Source organism: Python bivittatus, unplaced genomic scaffold (assembly GCF_059951505.1).
Source record: "Python bivittatus isolate LINGU-HERP-01145 unplaced genomic scaffold, Pbiv_v1 ctg000260_np1212, whole genome shotgun sequence".
In the NCBI taxonomy this organism is placed as follows: Eukaryota; Metazoa; Chordata; class Lepidosauria; order Squamata; family Pythonidae; genus Python; species Python bivittatus.
Genome location: NW_028277055.1, coordinates 1335001 through 1353517, shown reverse-complemented (window position 1 = coordinate 1353517; position 18517 = coordinate 1335001). Strand labels below are relative to the sequence as shown.

General features: G+C 42.7%; 1 protein-coding gene across 2 annotated transcripts in view; it reads left to right on the top strand.

The window, feature by feature from the left end:
• COL8A2 (collagen type VIII alpha 2 chain) overlaps positions 1-18517 on the top strand; it is a 163797-nt gene that overhangs the window by 114794 nt on the left and 30486 nt on the right. For both annotated transcript variants that reach the window (XM_088140249.1, XM_088140248.1), the window contains 2 exons: positions 5965-6104; positions 8485-8615. The gene's annotated coding sequence lies outside the window, so the exon portion shown is untranslated. The remainder of the gene's footprint in view (positions 1-5964; positions 6105-8484; positions 8616-18517) is intronic.

Below are 18517 nucleotides of genomic sequence, written 5' to 3'. Positions count from 1 at the left end.
CTTCAGTGTTCAAGAGACACTCTTCCCATTCTGATTTAATATTGCTTCAATTGTTTTTTGAAGTAATAACATTTGAACGTGTATTGTGAATGGTAGTTCACAATTACGCATATGCGTAACTTTTCCAGAACTCAGTGGTAGGGAAAGTTGTGAAGATAAACGTTTCAAGCAATGTCTTATGTTTCTGGCAGTGAAACTGAATTTTAGCCCTTTAAAAAAAAAACTATAACAGGGTTATAAAAGGGTACAATAATACAAAAGCTAAACAATAAAAAGGGCCATGAAATACTAAAAACAAGTGATAAACAACAACAGATAAAAACCAAACCAAGCCAGGAAAGATAAAGAAGAGAAAAAGACCCTCCCAAAAAATGTTTAAAGACCCTAATAAACTTTAACAAATTGCCATACTAAACATCTAAGATATATGTTAACTATATAGATGTCATTGATTACAAAAGATGCCTTCTAATACTATATTATTATCAAATACAGTACTCTCTATAGGTATAGCTATCTATAAATACCATTGGATTATTGTAAAATATCATGAAATCTATATTAAAGAAGAAGGTATGGCTTCTTTCTCTGATTAGTTGAAAATATTGCCTTTTCCAGAATGGATAAATTACCTGTCTCCAACAGTCAATCCTGAATATCTGGAATAATATCACTTTTCCAGTTTCTCAGTATAATTCTTTTTGCCACACTCCCAATGCCTGGAACAAGCATAATTCCTCAAACAATCAGATTCCAGAGTTTTGGGATATAATTCAACAATATGTTAGCATTTTTTAGGGATTTCCCCATGAATTTATTTATGTCTCTTAAAATACTGTTCCAAAAGGATGCCCATCCTTCACAAGACCAACGATATGGGTCAGTGAACCCTCCAATGTTTTACATCTTCAACAAAGAAAAATCTGATGTCCATCCTTTTGAATGCATTCTTTGGGGAGTCCAATAAACTCAAAATACAATTTTTTGATGACTCAATTGTTTCAAATCTGTTGGTACCCATTTAACATTTTTAAGAACTTGCAGCCATTGATGTGGGAGTTCAGATCTGATCTAAGCACTTTCTGCTTACAGGATATCAGATCATTCACAGATACAAAAGATATATTTCTCGATCAGGACTGTGATAATCTGAGTTTCCTCCTTTGACCAATTTCAAAATTCATTTCTTAGGTTTACAGTCTGTCATTGTTCTATCCTGGAACTGGAAACACCTTCCAGACTATCTCCAAGAGAGGCATCTACCATCCAAACCCCTATGATTGGTTACTCTTAGAACAAGAATACAGAACTATTTGGGGCTGATGTGCTCCAGAAGCCTTTTGGGAGCCCTTTTTGAAACAGTCTCCAAAATGGCTACTGTGGGAGACCTTGCCTGTTCACAAAATGGCTACCAAGGTAGACATGACAAAGCCATGAAGATGAAGAGCTGATCAGCTTGTTCCCTGCTCTCCTCTCTGTCACCCAATAGTGAACCACTCCAATTTTTTAATTTATGTCAGAGAGTACAAGGAGCTTCGTGGGCTTCAGGATTTTGCATGCCCTGTTAGAAAATGCTCTGGGATCAAATCTTCCACTGTGGGGGTTTAGCAAGCAGAATATGACAAGCCAGTTTCCTTCTCATGTGACAGTTGTTGAGCATCTGATAGTCAGACACGTGCTTGTTTCTGGATATGAGTTCTTCTCTGCGGTCCATCATGCCAGGTGGGCTTGCCAAGACTTTAATATTCCACAGAGGCTCCAGGTCAAGGAATTGGTTAGCATATTCCCACTTCACAGGGATATACTGGGTTTGGTCTTTAAGACTGTTGCCTAGTGACTCTGTGTGATACCAGCCAAAACCACAGAAACTTTAATGTACTGTTGCATTTTCTGGAAAGTTTTGACTTAAACATTGTTGAGGGTTAGTCTTTGAAAATGCCATGAGCAATGGAAATAGAAGAGAAAAGGAATTTTTCAGAAGTGAGATGGTTTCCAGAATTACCAAGGGAGCAAGAAGTATCTTATGCCTTCTCTTTGGACAACATTACATGTGGAAATTGGGGTACCTCGCCACTTTCTAATAGACACCCAGGTTTAGACCTTCCATCCAATAACAAAAGCATCTTTTCCCAACCTGATATCCTTCAGATGTTGGTCAATCGCTGCCATGACTTCTGGCAACCATGGGCTAAAATTGTCCTGGCTGGGAATCATGGGAGTTTTAGTCCAAGTGCAATCAGAAAGTTAGAGAAGACTGCTGTGTTCATAAAAATGATGAATGCTATTGCTAGGAAGTGATTCTAATGGTAGTAATGTAAAATAGCTTTGTGAATAATTCCAGAATTGTTGCTGGTTCATCCAACAGAATTAATAGCAAGCAAGGAAGGACAGACTGTTTCAGAGTCCCCATAAGATTTTTCAGCAGATTTCTCTTACCAATGAAGTTGGCCAAAAAGTGGCAGGGTCAGGAGGGAATGTAACTTCATTTAATTCCAGTTACGTATAAATGTGAAATAATTGCAATAGTGGAGAATATAATTATGTATAATTAAATTATATGTTTATTTGATTAATAAGTTACAGATGATACAATGACTGTGTATGTTGTATTCTTCTGCTGACAAATTAATAATTAGCATTTGGTAGTCACTTGGGAGGAACTTGGGAGCTGCGGCCAAGACTTTTGAGGGCCCCATTTAGCCCTGGGGTCTCAGGGCAGACACCTCTAGAGTAGATCATCTTGGCCAGTGTTGTCCAAACTTGGCCACTTTAAGATGAGTGGACTTCATGCATGGCTGGCTGGGGAATTCTGGGAGTTGAAGTCCACTCATCTTAAAGTGGCCAAGTTTGGACAACACTGATCTTGGCAATCTTCTCCCATGCTGATTCCCACTCTGTGTCTTCCTTGCCTCTACCTGGAGAGGCTTCCCATTTCATCACAAGTGACAGCGTCTAATGGTATGTGGGAATGACCTTGAGAGACAGGATCTTCATGCAAAAGATATTTCAGTCCACAGAAGCAGAGGGGTTGTGGGAAGCCTTTCAGAAGGGATCCTCCCTAGTTTTCCAGAGAGCAAAGGAAAGGAGGGGAGAAATGCTTTCAGACTTGCAAGATTCTGTTAATGTAACCCTACAATAAAGCTAGAGTTAGTACTCATAGTTGTGTTTCTTGTCTGGACTACCGTGGAGGGCTAATATCAATCTTGCAAGCCTGAAAGTATTTCTTCCCTCCTTTCCTTTTTCTCTCTGGAAAATTAGGGAGGGTCCCTTCTGAAAGACTTCCCACACCTCCTCACCTACAGTATATCTATAGTAACAGAATCTTGCAAGTCTGAATGTGCTTCCCCCTCCTTCCCTTTATCTTCACGTGAACTAGGGAGGGGCTTGTCTGAGATGCTTATTCATGTTAAATTCTTGCCCTGGGCTCAGGTCCTTTCTATCTGACCATTGCCTTGGTAGCGGTTCTTCCTCCTGCCCTTCAAGGCCATTCCTTTTTTCCCACTATGGTAGCTTCTTACTCAATGTCAAGTTTGCTCAAATTCTAGCATGATCTACACAATCAAAAACCTTGCTGTAGTCAATAAAGCAAAGGAAAACCTCTTCTTTATATTCTCCTGGTTTCTCCATTATCTGTCTTACATTAGCTCTCTGATCTTGGGTTGGTGGACTAGTCGACTAGTCGAATATGAAGCCCCTAAATTGACTACCTGTCCCTGCTTTAATGCAGGTAATGAAAGTGTAATTGAAAGGACACAGCTGTTGCCCTTCTGTAGCCTTCACAATGGTCATTGCCCCCAGGAACCCTGGCATCTCACCCCCTCTCCTTCATAATGTTCATAGGGTAGTTTATTGCTCCCACACCAATCCTCACAGCCAAACCCTTTGCTGAAACCCCAGCTCTTCTACAGCATTTATCCAGCAGTTGCACAAATCCCGACAACCATTAGATGGCACCCAAGAAGTTTTAAAAAGCCCCTCTGATTCTTCGTTGCCACCTACTGGTTGATAGGCTGAACAGTTGACCCATCAACCTATATTTTCAAGAAATATAAAAAGAAGTTCAGTCAGTGGTATGATGGGAAAGAAAAATAATAATAATAAAATACTGCGTGTGGAGTAATCAGGTAGTTGTGCCTGCCAATTGGAAGAGGCTTTTCAGGAGGTGGATGATATTAAAATATTCGGCCTTGGAGCTGTATGGCCAGCAACACAATGCAGACCTGTTCTCGGTGTGTGATAAGGGTGCTGGGTGGGGGCAGCGTGATTTCCTGTTGCCTCTGGATCAGGAGAGGAGCACGGCAAAACAGCTTTGTAGAAGTTTGTAGAAGTGCCCATCGTCCGTCTGTTCTTCATGTGGTTGCATGCCTGAATAGGACATCATGTGACTTAAAGTGACCCATTCCAGCCCACTCACTTTCACTGTTCCTAAGGCATCCAATTTAGTATGCTTCATTTCCACTTTAACAATATCCACGTTTACATTTTTTCCCCCACAACTTGATCTTGGAACTCATCTTCTGGTCCCCAAGCTTGTCTCAGCATCTTAGCCACATCTCTATAGTTTGTGGTAGTAATACAGAAGTTGTTTCCCACTGCCCTCTCCTGGGCTAGAGTTGGAGTTCCTTGTCCAAGAGGACTTGGCTTTCCTTACTCCTGGAGGAGTCTGCCTGCCTTCACTCCCACTGTAGAATTTCCTAGCTTTACAGTATTTGTCTCCTTTCTGTCAGGTTCAGCCCAAAGAACTCCACGAGACAATGCAGATACAGTTCTGTTGCGTTTACTAGCTTCCACCTCAAGACAGAATCTCCCCAGACTGAACCCAAGTTCCCAAGCCAGCCAGCCACGTGAATTCCTTAGGGAGGTGCCAGCCTCATCTTCTTGAACTTCCCACACTCCTGCTGGGGGCTAAGAACACGCTTATCTCCCTGAGCCTGGCCTTCATAAGTCCATTCCATCACACTTTCAACCTTAGGAGCAAGATTAACCCTACCAGGAGCTCCTGCTCTTGCTGGTATCATCTGTGAATCATGGAAGCTATTGAGTTTCCCACCACATCAAAGTGTTAGTTGTTTGTGCACCTCTCACACGTATTTAGCCATCTTTGTTTTCATGTGCAAAGAAAGGAGATATTTCAGCTTTAAATAGCTCTTTAGAAGTACCCTAGTGAGAGAGAGCTCATGTGGCAGATCCATGGAAGTTTGAATTGAATGATGTATATGAGGGCTGAGTGTGCTTGTTTATAGGGAGGAGTAACTGACATCACATGCACCATCGTATTGCCCTGCAGAGAAGGCAAAGAGTGCAATTGACCTTAGCATAATTTGCATGAATGACATCATAACCATGGGGTATCATTGTTGAACCGGACACCTGGGAATGTGATCTAAGAGAAGCTCCGGGTTCTAACCTAGGAAGACCCTCCATCTGTCAGGTTTAGGAATCTATTTTCAGCACCAGTGAAGGCAAAGATGGACAGCCTATAGATATGTTCTAATATTTAAGGAACCCAGTTACAACCCCTTTTAAGTTATTTAATAAAAGTTTGATTCCTTGTTTAAATGTTAACCAAGTGACGGTGCTGTTCTGTGTCTTGCTCACATTCCACCTACTGACATTACAAAAGAATTTCCAATGCAGGAAAGGGGTTGGTGGTGGTGATGGTAGCTAAGCCAGTAGTTCCTTTACCAGTATACTTGGATTAACGGGGCTACACTTTAATTCTGAAAGAAAAAGGAAAGAAGGGCTTCCACCATGGGCAAGGCAGTGTTTTTGTCTTTCCAGGTCTCCCTTTCCTTGAAGATAATCTTTTGGAGATTGCTGGCTAATGAGTAGGAAGACTGAAGCAGGAGCACCACCCATTCTCTCTCTCTCTCTCTCTCTCTCTCTCTCTCTCTCTCTCTCTCCCTCTCTCTTTTTACACTTTTTGATGCCCCTTTTCTCTCTCATTCTTTCTTTTTCACACAGGCTGCCAGAAAATGTCTGACTCGATTTGGTTGCAGAGAACGACAGAAAATTAGACCAAGGACTAGTGTGCCTCTGGGTGTGTCTCCTCTGCTTCTGCTCCTCAAATCAGAGCTGTTGTATTAAACTATTTCAAGTAACAAGTAAGTTTGCTGTGCCTATAACCAGTGTCTGTTACAAGATAATAACCAATGGTTATCATACCTGCCAGGTAACAACAGAGTGTTCACTGGATTAAGAGAATCTCTTTTGCAGAGATTCAAGGCCATCAGATAGTGGCAGATATTTTTGAGTCTTCCAAACCAAACAAGTCCATACATGGGGCAAATGATTTGATCAAAAGAAAGTCACTTGTCCTTATTAGGATCTTGCAAAGAGAAACCCAATACCTTGTTAAGGGAGGAATGTTTCTTGCAGAGATGTCTGTAAGGGACAGCAGCTGTTCAGACACTATTCAGACTGATCCAGGTCTTTGAGCTGAGAATCAGTTTGAAAACCAGTAAGCTGGTATGGCTAGTTTGAAAATATTGGACTTCTTGCTGCCTAAAGTAGAAAGGCCTTGGAACAGGGTTCCTCAACCTCAGCAACTTTAAGATGGGTGGACTTCAACTCCCAGAATTCCCCAGCCAGCCATGCTGAGAGTTGAAGGCCACCCATCTTAAAGTTGCTGAGGTTGAGGAACCCTGCCTTAGAAGACAGTGCCAAGTGTAGAAAGCCAAGGAGCTGACCTTGGAGAAACCAGACTGAGGGGGCAATTGAACAAACAGCCCAGGAAACAGAGAAAGTTTAAGGAAAAAGAAATCTGATTGACTCTTCCCTAATTCACTGGAGTATAAGAAGGAGAAAGGAGAAACTCAGTGAGGCTTGCCTTGTTTCCTGGGCTTAATGCATGTTTTTGCAATTGTGATCTGCCTAGTTGCTCCAAGGTCAGCTCCTTGGCTTTCTACACCAAGGACTGGAGGGAAGGGAGTGAGCCCTCCCCAGCCTTCAAGGGGCCTGGAGGTGCACGGCTGTTCCCACTCGATTGTGACCCTGACCAAATGGCTGGTGAAGTGTATCAGGTTGCCCTCACAGCAAAACTGGCACACAGCTTGTTACCTGCTGGAAGGGAAAAATAGCACTTTCACACCACAGCTGCTGAGAAGAACCTTAAGCTGTTGGGCGTGGGTTGAAGATGAGATGAAGGCAATGTCATGAGGACTTTGCAGGAAAAAGAAGTGGGCAAGGCATGTTTATGCTGTTGGGAGAGACATTGGGAAAGCACTCTAATTGGAGACCCCCACCATGAATTTGTTGAAAAAAGCTTTGCAATCAATGGCTGCCATGAAGTGAGACTCTCCGGCTAATGGATTTCTGATTCTCTCATTATTGCCAAGATGGCTACAAAGGAATGAGCTTGAAAGGAACAGAGTCAGAGAACATTCAAAGATATTGGTTGCAATATCCAATTCAGGTTCCCAGCATTATTGACTTCCCCACTGCCAGTCCTGGCTGAATTCAGATCAGAAAAATCTGGGGTTGGCTGTTTTAGGGTGACTTTCACCAGACACATCATTTCGGTCTGCACAGATACAGATCTATGTATTTTACAATCGAATGTTACTTCCTGGTACATCTTGGTGGTGGTATTTATACCAAGGAAAACAAATGGTCCCCAGTTTAACAATCACTCTGTTTTACATTTTTGCCCAGCAGTCAGTTGCATGTTATTTGCAGCCCCAGTTTTGCTTGTGATTAAAGTCAAGTCTCCTTCAAGTTGAGCTCAGCACTTGGTGAATATAAGGACGTGTCTCTGTCAATTTCACTGCAGTAGTATGGAAATGCCTTGCCACTGCTTTCTTCTGGAATGTCTTTAAACATCTCAGTCCAGCCTCCATTTCCTGATAGTCTCCCATCCAAATACTAACCAGGCCCAATCCTGCTTAGCTTCCTAGCCCAGACTGATGCTGTTCCTGCCGAATCTTGTGATCAAAACCAGACACGTCAATCAGCCTTCCTAGATTCTTTTGGGGAATATGTCTATTGACTCTGATTCATGAAAAACAGGACAGACGTGTGCACAGACAACCAGTTTGGTATCAAGACTGTAGCTGGTAACCTGGTGCTCTTCAGATGTTTTGGGCTTTAGTTTTGATCAACTCTAGCCAGCGTGGCAACTGGCAAGGGGTGATGGGAGTTGTAGTCCAAACATTCATGGAGACTCTCAGTCTGGCATGAACTCAGGGGATTGTTCTGGATGGGGTATTTATATCTCAGTCTAACCACAGAGCTGTTTTCTTGGGGAAAAAGTGGAGACAGCATCCTTGGTCCCTTGGGATAAATTTGAGTGCACGTGGAGTAGCATAAGGAATGTTTTCATTATTGTATCCTGTGTGCATGGCCTCAAGGAAAAATAAGGGGATGTAAGTAAGAAATCTCTCTTGTGGTTGCATTGGAATGGGGCATAGTCCATTTTTTTAACCTTCTGTAAAAGTCTCACAGAGTCTAGGTCTGCAATGTGATGCCTCTTTTGCTCCCTTCTAGGAGGATGACTCTATGGTCTAGGTCTCATGGCCTTTAACAGGCTTCCAGAAAGAGCATTAGAGATGCTGTGAAACTCGACTTCGAGTCTCTGCAAAACATTTGCACGTGGTCTTGCTGTAACAAGAGTCCAGGTAAAGCTGCTTGTTTTGCTTGTATTTTATTAAGAAGAAGCTTTACAGGGGTATGTGTGTGCGTGTTAAACACTGGTGTGGCTTACAAGAGGTCCAGGTTTGAGTCTAGAAAAATTCCAGAAGTCAACATAGAGAGTTTAAGCTAGATGATATACATAGACACCCACAATTCTATATGCATTTTCTGAGTCTCAAACTACATTGGAAAACACTTTGAAATGCTGAAATTGGAACAGTGTGGTTCCGGTTGGGCAGATAACTCAGGTGCCCTTTCAATCGCTTAGGTGATATTGTTTTTCCTAATCTCTTTAGGATCTCTCAGTGATCTTCTTCACTGTCTTCCATCTTAATCAGGAATGTTAGGAAGAGGCAAAAGACATACGCCAGGCTTCCCCAATTTGATTAGGGAATTCTGGCAGTTGAAACCAAACCTATCTGATAGTGAAATAACGGTCTGTGAGGTTGATGGAGTTGGCCGAGATGGCGAAACTGATAGTTTTGATTTGCGATAAGACATTGGGTAATTTTAGTGTTAATTGGATTTGGGGGGGAGGTTTTTGTGGGATATACAAAAATGAAATTACGTTGTATAAGTTTGATGATTAGAAATAGTGTGGGTTCATAGAAATAATGCAAGTTATGTAGTAAATTTAGAGTGAGAGTTTGACGTATATTGTTTCTTATGTCTGGTGGGGTGGGTCAGAAGTTAATTCTTTTTTGTTGTTTTTCTTTTTCTTTTCTGGACCTTTGCTTTTTATTCTTTTTTCTTTTTTCAATTTTTTCAATTTTTTCTTTTTTTTCTTATTTTTATTCTTAATATTAGTTTTGGTTAGTTTCTGACCCACGTGTAGGAATCGGTGAAAACCCAGCATATTTCAAAGCAAAGCATCCATTTCCAGACCCATCTTTATTTCAAGGGTGTCTCTGAACACTGTGTGGACCCGTAGGTATTTGTAGAAAATAAAAAGGAGCCTGTTCGTTCTTGGGAAGTGTTCTGCTTGACCAGGAAAAGACAGAGATAGGCAGGAATGGTGGAAGACAGCCCAGGGAGCTAGAAAAGGCCATGGGGAGCAACCTTTCTAGTTTGTCTTTGTGAGTGGCCATACCCACCATAGCAGCTCTTTCATGAATATGGGAACTTCTCCATGGCAGTTATGACAGTCAATGTGGTATAGTGATGACAGGGCTGGATTAGGAGCAGAGAGACCCAGATTCCAGTCCCCTCCTCAGCCATGGAAGTTCCCAGGGTGATTTTGAGCCAGTCCCTCTCTCAGCCTAAATTTCCTCAGGGGGTGGTCGTGGTGGAGAAAAATAGGAGGAAGGAATATTATTTATACCATTTTGAACTCCTAGAAAAATGTTGGGATATAAATCTAACAAATAAATATTTTGTGAGGTTGTCGACTGTGCTCTCAATGGCCCCCTGTGTCCATCAGCCAAGAACTTCACATACCCTTGGATTAGTTGACTAAGTAATTTGTCAAATGCCTCAGGGAAAGTATTGTCCCATCTTGTCATCCCCTCCTTTCCAGAGTAGTTTATCTTTAGAGACTGACTCCCACCAAGCCTGAATAAATGGCTCCCCTTCTCAGGGTGCAGACAATTGAAGGAGACCATTTTTCACAGGCTCCAGGAACTTAAAATGGCCAGGGTCCTCCTGCAGGTGGGTGTGGCAGTTACACTTGGCCCTGGAAGAACACAGTGGGCTGACATTGTGAAGTGCCACTAGCTGACCCAGAGAGATCCATGCTCCAAATAATTAACTTGCCTAGCCTTGCAGAGGGCCTTCAGAGACAGAATGGTTGCACGCAATGAAGATGATGTTGATCTGAGCCGTCATGGTTGAAAGGTGTCTCTTTGTATAATATCCAACAAGTAGTCTGGAGTGTTGCATCAGATGATTTATTTATCTTTCTCCTTATTCGTATCTGACCTGTAAATGAAGAAACCCTTGGTCCAGAAAGGGTGCACTGAAATGAGTGCTTTTAATTCCCACTGCTGAATATAGATGAACTGCAGCTGAATTTTGGCAGAGCAATTCCAGGGGGCTGAAAAATTAAGGTCAACCTGCGAGATACCCACCCTGATTTAAACATATATTTGCAACCAATGGTTGGGATCAGCAGCACGGATGGTGATGGAGGGTGGTGGTCATAAGCAGCAAAATGGTAGATGAGACAACACAGTGCAAGGGGTGGGATTTGCATTGCAAAACTCTCCCTGCCATCTGGCCACTTTTGATTCCCCCACAAACACCACTCCTTAGAATTGGCACTTGTCATTTTACTTTGCCATGATGTCCTGAAGTTGTATCACCTCTGCTAGTTAAAATGGTGGCCCCAACCCAGTAATCTTGCAGTTCAGGACTACTGATGTTGGGAAAGCTCACCAGAGGGTATTTGGCTGAAGGTTCCTCAAATTGGAGGCAGCCTTATCTAGAAGTATTAGATGTTACATTTCTACAGATGGGATATGTTTGAACTGTGATGAGGGTGAAGCACTCTGCACTAGCTCCAAAATCATCATCTTTTGCTTTCCCTTCTCAACCCAGTCTTTGAGATGTAACTGAACCATTACTTAAATCTCATCCTCATTCCTACTGGAGTTGCATGCCGTCTGTGAGATTTTGTGGTTCCACTCTGGATGGATTACACATTTCCCACAGGTTTTGCTGCAGGGTGTACAGGGTATATTGAACATCTTGCTTCCGTGTGTAGCAAGTTGGCAGAACTGTCCTGAGACATCAGATTTCCCAAAATGGGGCATCTTCCAGACCTGTTTCTCTACAGCTTTGAGAAATTCCCAACCATTCTGGAAGTTGTAATCCAGCAGATCTGGAGAGTATCAGGTTGGGGAAGACCGCAAGAGAGTACCAAGATGGTGAAAGCTCTGGAAACTAAGCTCTGAGAGGATCTGTTAAAGGATCTGCCTATGTTTAGCTTCCAGAAGAGGCAACTGAAGAGAAATAATAACATCAGTCTTCAAATATCTGAAAGGTTGTCTCATAGAAGCGGGAGCAGACTTATTCTCCACTACCCCAAAGTTATGACCGGAATCAATGGGTTAAAACTGCAAGGAAGGAGGTTCAGGCTAGATACCAGAAGGAACTTTACAAGCTGTCAGCCAGCAGAATGGAGCACCACATGAAGTGGTGAGTTCTCCGTCACTCTCTTCAAAGGTTGGATGGTCATCTGTGAGTTGCTCTACAGTGGATCCTGCGTTGAGCAGAGGATTGGGTTGAAGACCTCTGCAGTCTCTTTCAACTCTATGATTCTATCTTTGAATCCTTTGAAGGAGTCCCAGGTAAACTCCCTCTCCACCCACAAGACTGTTTAAAGAGTCCCCTATTCAACCAAACCTTTTATCTAGTTTGATTGATCAACTTCGAAATGCAAGGGCGGTGGGTTGCCATATTGCTAAATGGTGAAAGTAGCATAGCCCCGTTGTGCATCTTGCCAGCCTGAAACCCAGCCAGTTTTCCATCAGGCTAAGCTCTGGTTGGCATCTCTCTTTGTTCTGAGTCTGAGAGCTGCGATTTGGAACACCCTTCTCCAAGGCAAATGGTTTCAGGTGAGTGTAATTTTCCAGGTACAAGGTCAAAGATGTATCAGAGTTACGTGCTTTCATGCTCAGCCATGGAGAAAACTAGCTGGCTCTCGGTCAGGTTTTTGTTTCCCAGCTTAAAAATGACATCACAAGACAGCAGCGGGGATCAAAATAAGAGCAGGAGGAATTATACAAAACAAGGGTGATGCAGATATGAAAAATGATCATACCTAGTTAATGACAGGAGGAAGAAGTCATTTCCAGCAGGCAGAGAAGACGCAAAGGTACTTGCTTTTCCTATATGCCCAAACCACTTTCTTCCCTCCTTAATGAAAGGAGACCTGTAATATGATCTTGTCGTGTTCAGTGTTTCTCCACGCCTCCAGTTCCCTCCAGGAGGAAGAGAAAACACTCAACGTCATGAGATTGTGCCATTTGTGCTTTAACTCAGCCTGGGCTCATCTGGGGCCTGAATTTATGACTAGAGCAGGTAGCATGATACCCATAGGTACCAATGTTTCCATGGTTCCTGTCCACCTATTTTTAATTTACTTTTTGGATTCAATGTATACCAATGTCATGGGAAGGTGTTGCACTGAAAAACTATGCTCCAGGCCTCTAGCATTGCTCTTTGACTCCCCAAATGCCTCCGGGTCACCACATGGGCCCCACTGCAGTCTTGGAAAATAAAAATGAAGGGGCCTGTAGTCCTGTCTTCTGTTTGGAAGCGTAGCCACCTACCCAGGAAAAGGTAGGCGCAGGTAGTAGAGAATCCCCATGGAAGCTAAAGAGGAATCAACACAACTCTTTGCCTCCTGGCAACTGGTGGTTTTGGGATTGGCCACCGTTTGTAAATAGGTAAGGCCCATCCCTTCATGGCAGCCATTTTGCGAGAGTGACCATGATATGGGCTCAACCTGTGCTTATCCATGCTGACAGTTTGCCTGGTAATTTAAACTAAATTGAGCTAACTCAGTGTTTCCCAACCTTGGGAACTTTAAGATGTGTGGACTTCAACTCCCAGGGTTCCCCAGCCAGCCATGCTGGCTGGGGAATCCTGGGAGTTGAAGTCCACACATCTTAAAGTTCCCAAGGTTGGGAAACATTGAACTAACTGGTCATTTAACTCTCCTTGAAGGGGTGGAGTCAGGGATTAGGACGTCTGGTCCAAAAAAGATAAAAGGATTCAGCTCATTGGAGGTTTTGAGCTTCTTGGAGCTATCCAAGGTGCTGAAGGCCAGCCTGCCTTTCCTGACCGGCTCAGCATGCCTTGAACCCCACAGGTCAAGAAAAACTCTGGATCTGAGTTCACACGCATGCAAACACAATCCCAGCTGACCACTGCCTCTTATAGAGTCATCGAGTTGGAAGGGGTCTTAGAGGTCACCTCGTCCAGCCGTCTCAGTGCAAAATCAGAGCGTCTCTGAGAGATTACCATTCAGCCGCTATCTGAAGACCTCGGGCAAAAGAGAACTTTGTGTGTAGTGAGGCACATCTTCTTGTGCCTCTCCTAGGCCAGGCATAAGGCAGAGAGAGGGCAGCCTGTGAAGGAAGAATGATAAGCAATAGTGAAAGATCACTTCTCCTGCGGGTTTCTTCTGTTCTGGGTTTTGTCCATTTTTCCTTCTTCCTCAGTGTGTTAGTTGTGCTCCGGGAAATATTTGTGCATGTGGAAATCAGGTCCAGGGCCTAGGCACCACGGTGGACTCCTCAGGCAAATTGCAGTAGAGACAGAAGCAATCATGTTTCCTGGAAGGATCTCCCAGAGTGCTTAGTTTTATTTTGAAATTTGATTGGAGAACAGCATTACAGAGGGAAAGATTCTTTCTCTGCTTCGCCATTTTTCTTCTTGAAATGGGCTGAATTCACACTTATCCCAGATACTGACATGTTTTCCCCAATGGGATCCAATACTCCCTTGGAGTTTTTTTTTTTTAAGCTGAACCACCCTCCTTAAGACTGCATGCAGCTTCCCAAAATCTTGGTCCAGACTTCAGAGGCCTCCAAAAATTGTTACCAAATTGTAATTTTCATTGGCCAACAGGGGGAAATGATTGAATGCCTGATTGGAGAGTAAACTTGTGACTTGCATTTAATATTAATACTATTGAGTATATAATTGAATGAGCATGCTTACGGAATTAAATCAAGTTTGTACTGGTTCATTCAGTACTCTGCACTGCAGCCCCTGTCTCACTTTCAAAAGCTTGACTTAGGAAAAAATGTGCATCCTTGTGCTTGCAGAATAACTGGAGAATTTTACTCTTGGCTGTAAGTAAGGTTAATTGCTTAAGATAATATTATGAATTTGCAATGCCTTAGCTATTCCACCCACTGTTGTCACAACCATTGAAGGATATTTTTGCACCCATAAGGACCAGAAGCTTGCTCCCCCTTTAATGAAAAATCTATGACTGAAAGTAATGACTTCTTTCGGTGGCTAGTATCATGTCTGTGGCTTTTCTGCACTTCTGTATACAGCTCTTGGATTGGGATTAAAAAGTTTACAACTAGTTTTTGTGTACTGGCAAGAAAATTGAGTATTCAGAGATTAGAGATTTCATTCATAGCTTTCCAACAGCCATTCCTCGCTCTAGTCCAATGAATGGCTCTTGTTGGCTCGACGTGCAAACCGCATGCAGGAAACTTCAGGATGAGATGAGAAACCATGAATCTGCCACAGTTCATATGGCGAAACGAAAAAGGTGAAGTATGTGGTTAATGCTGCCCTCATTTGCTTATAGAGACCCTCTTGAAAGTAATAAATTGACCACTTTGTCTTGGGATGGAGCTTGTTGATGTTTAGAGGGAATATGTAAGTGGGTGTGTACGTCACACTTTGGCAAAAGACAATGAGAGTATTCAGGCTGAGCACCAGAGTTCGGGGAAGGAAAGCGGAAGACACTCTGGACTTGAAGAAAGAGGCGTTTCAAAGACAGGCAGGTGAGTTAAAAACTACCCTCAGGATTGTTTAGGAAGTTGTGTTTCTTTGGGTCTTGATAAAGAGGAAAGCAAAAATAAAACCACACTTTCTCTTGGGAAAAAATCTCAGGCGATCACGGAGCTTCCTTCAATTTCCTTGTCCACTGAGAACCTTCAGGGGAATTGGTGTTATAACTCAGCAGAGCTTGAGTTGTGTAAATATCCTGTGTGTGCCTGGGGGTAGAAGCGAGGAAAAGAGACTCGGTGTTGTGAGAAGAGGAGGTGAATTCAACTCGCAGAATAAAAGCTGTATTTGAAGAAATGCAAAACCTTGAGCTTGTTAATTTCCATTGCAAAGCTATGGAGATGCTTGCTAAAGAAATGGCATTTGAGCTGGGTTGCTGTTTGATCAAGGGAGAGGCCAGGCATCTACCGGTTGGGGCCCCAAATGCATGTGGGCCCCAAAAGTGTTGGGAGTGGCCCTGAGAGCCATGCCAAATCTTATTTCCAGATTGTAATTTTCAGTGTGAAAGCAGGAAGAAAGTCTTAAAACCCTGGGAAGTCAATGTATAAGTGTAGTTAAGCAAACACCTTTGAAATACATTTACATGGAAGTTATATAAAGTCAATTTTTATTTTTTTGTCCTGGTGGTGCATGTCTTTTGGGGAGTATATTCCATGGCATACTGCTCAAGGGGCAAGTAAAGATCTCAAGTCCAAAGATTGTGCAGCGCTGATTTAAGTCAAGTGGTGTGAAGGACCATAGGGGAGGTGAACTACTTCACCCAGCTGTCATTTCCTGAAGGCCTGCAAGGTTAATGCTGTGCTGGCTGGGGAATTCTGGGAGTTGAAGTCCACACATCTTCAAGTTGCCAAGGTTGAGAAACACTTCATTATTCTGTAATTGCCCTCTTTGATTTGGGGAATTTTAATGTTCTTATCAGGTCATTGTCTGCTTATAACTCTTCTCTGTGCCCCATAACTTTTTCTCCTCCTCCTCCTCCTCCTCCTCCTCCTCCTCCTCCTCCTACTACTCCTCCTCCTCCTCCTCCTCCTCCTCCTCCTCCTCCTCCTCCTCCTCCTCCTCCTCCTCCTCCTTCTTCTTCTTCTTCTTCTTCTTCTTCTTCTTCTTCTTCTTCTTCTTCTTCTTCTTCTTCTTCTTCTTCTTCTTCTTCTTCTTCTTCTTCTTCTTCTTCTTCTTCTTCTTCTTCTTCCTTGCAAAAGAATCCATGCAGGAGGAGAAGGTAGCTGATAACATCATTAAATTGCTAGCCCTGTCTGGAACAACTGCAGGAATTCATTCTCTGAAGAGCAGTCTTTGTCAGCGCCAATCTACAGACCAGAATTGGCAAAGGTGGGGTGAAATGCAGAAGGCTGTTGGCTTCTTTGCTTGAGAATGTAATTTCTCCTTTCTTAGTGGCAAGTGCATGGATATTAAATAGAGACACTTAGCTCTTAGTTCTTAGCTGTTTTTGAAGAGTGAGAAAGATGGCTCCCCTCTTGCAGAAACCATATTTTTGATTGCTTTACCTCTAGCCATTAGGAGAGGTATGGCCACCGCGGTCTCAAGGTACAGCTTGGAATGTGGGGGGGGGTCCTCGGCAAACATTCTCCATTTAGTCTTCCTGGGGCCAAAATGCTCTAAGGGTACTTTCATATGGTTCTTTATGCCAGTTCAGACTCAGGACTACGTCTTATCATACGATAGTGTTAGCGTTCAAAAGCCGAGTTGGGTTTTTTTCTGGTTCTGCACCAGTTATCCAAAAGCAGGGCAAAACTGGAATTTTCTTTTTGACCACGCTGCAGTTTAGCAGGGCTGGTTTTCTGCCCTCTTTCCCATTGGTGGCAAGCGGTGTCTTCTCCTAGCTGAGAATCTCGGCATCAGTTCCTGGTACCTCGTCCGTTGCTGCTGTAGCTGTCAGAGTCTGCACACTCATTCCCAAAGTTCAGTAAATCCTCTGGACTCTAATTAGTTCCATTCAAGATTTCTTTATTGAGAGAAATGGACAGCATCTATAAGTTGTTGAGTCTAAGCATTGCTAAGCAAAACCCTTCCTTTTAACCCTTCCCCCCCCTCTACTTTCTTTTCCCACTTGAAATTCCTCACGCCTTTCTCCTGGTCTCACGGTTGCTTGACCTTGTTGGCGCCTCTGCAGAGATAACCTGGCTTGGCTTCCTCCCCCCTCTCTCTTGACTTTGATGGCAGGAAGAAGCAAGCGGGCCTCCAATTAACAATTATAACATTTAACCCTGTCAACTATGCATCACTAGTCCACATTCAATTAAGCTTTGATTTCTAGCTTGCGCAGATCCTGACAATAGCTGCTAGAGCAGCAACCAATGTGATTAGAGATGGTGAGGAAAACGCCTGTTGGCAAAAACGCTACGCAAGAGAATTTTCAATGCAGAAGGAAAGGCAGCGTTGCGGCCAGAAAGCCTTTCCTCATAGCAACTGCTCAGATTTGTTTTGTCAACAGAAAATGCAACCTACACAGCCCAAACAGAACATGGGGATGGCAGATGCTCGCAAGTTGTTTTCTTTTCTTTTTTTAAATAATATTTTATTGAGATTTTAAAGATACATATTTAAATGTTAGAAATAGAAAAGAAAATTTGAAATGCAAAATATAAAGAAAAGAAAAAGAAAAAGAAAAAGAAAAAGAAAAAGGAAAGGGGAAAGGAAAGGAAAGGAAAGGAAAGGAAAGGAAAAGTGAAGTGAAGTGAAGTGAAGTGAAGTGAAGTGAAGTGAAGTGAAGTGAAGTGAAGTGAAGTGAAGTGAAGTAAAGTAAAGTAAAGTAAAGTAAAGTAAAGTAAAGTAAAGTAAAGTAAAGTAAAGTAAAGTAAAGTAAAGTAAAGTAAAGTAAAGTAAAGTAAAAAGTAAAGTAAAGTAAAGTAAAGTAAAGTAAAGTAAAGTAAAAAATGGTATGAAAACCAGATAACTTCCAATCTATCTCTGGTCTTAGAAATAATAAGGCCATCATAAGTGCTAGTTTTTAATACATTAAATAAGAATAATTCTTTGTTTAGCTATATCCCATTACATTTATAATCTACTCTTCAAATCCCCATGTAAGCTTCACCCCACCTGCATTTTGCAAATAGTCCATCAATGGTTTCCATTCTTTAAGGTAGGAATTGTCTGAGTTTTCTTTTAATAAGCAAGTCCGTCTGTCATTTACTGCCCTATCCATCAGTTTGAACAACCATTCTTGTACTGTCGGTAGTGTCTGGGTTTTCCAGAATTGTGCATAAAGAAGTCTTGCTGTGGTAACTCACAGGTTCTCTGTGAAGGGGAGTGGGGAGACGGTTGGTGCTTCAGGATCTACGGTGGTTCAGGAAGTGGCACGCTGATTGGCTGTTTGTTTGTTTATTGCATTGCTGCTGGGCAGCTGATTGGTTCATGGGGTGTCCTGCATTTCTCAGCATGTCAAGGC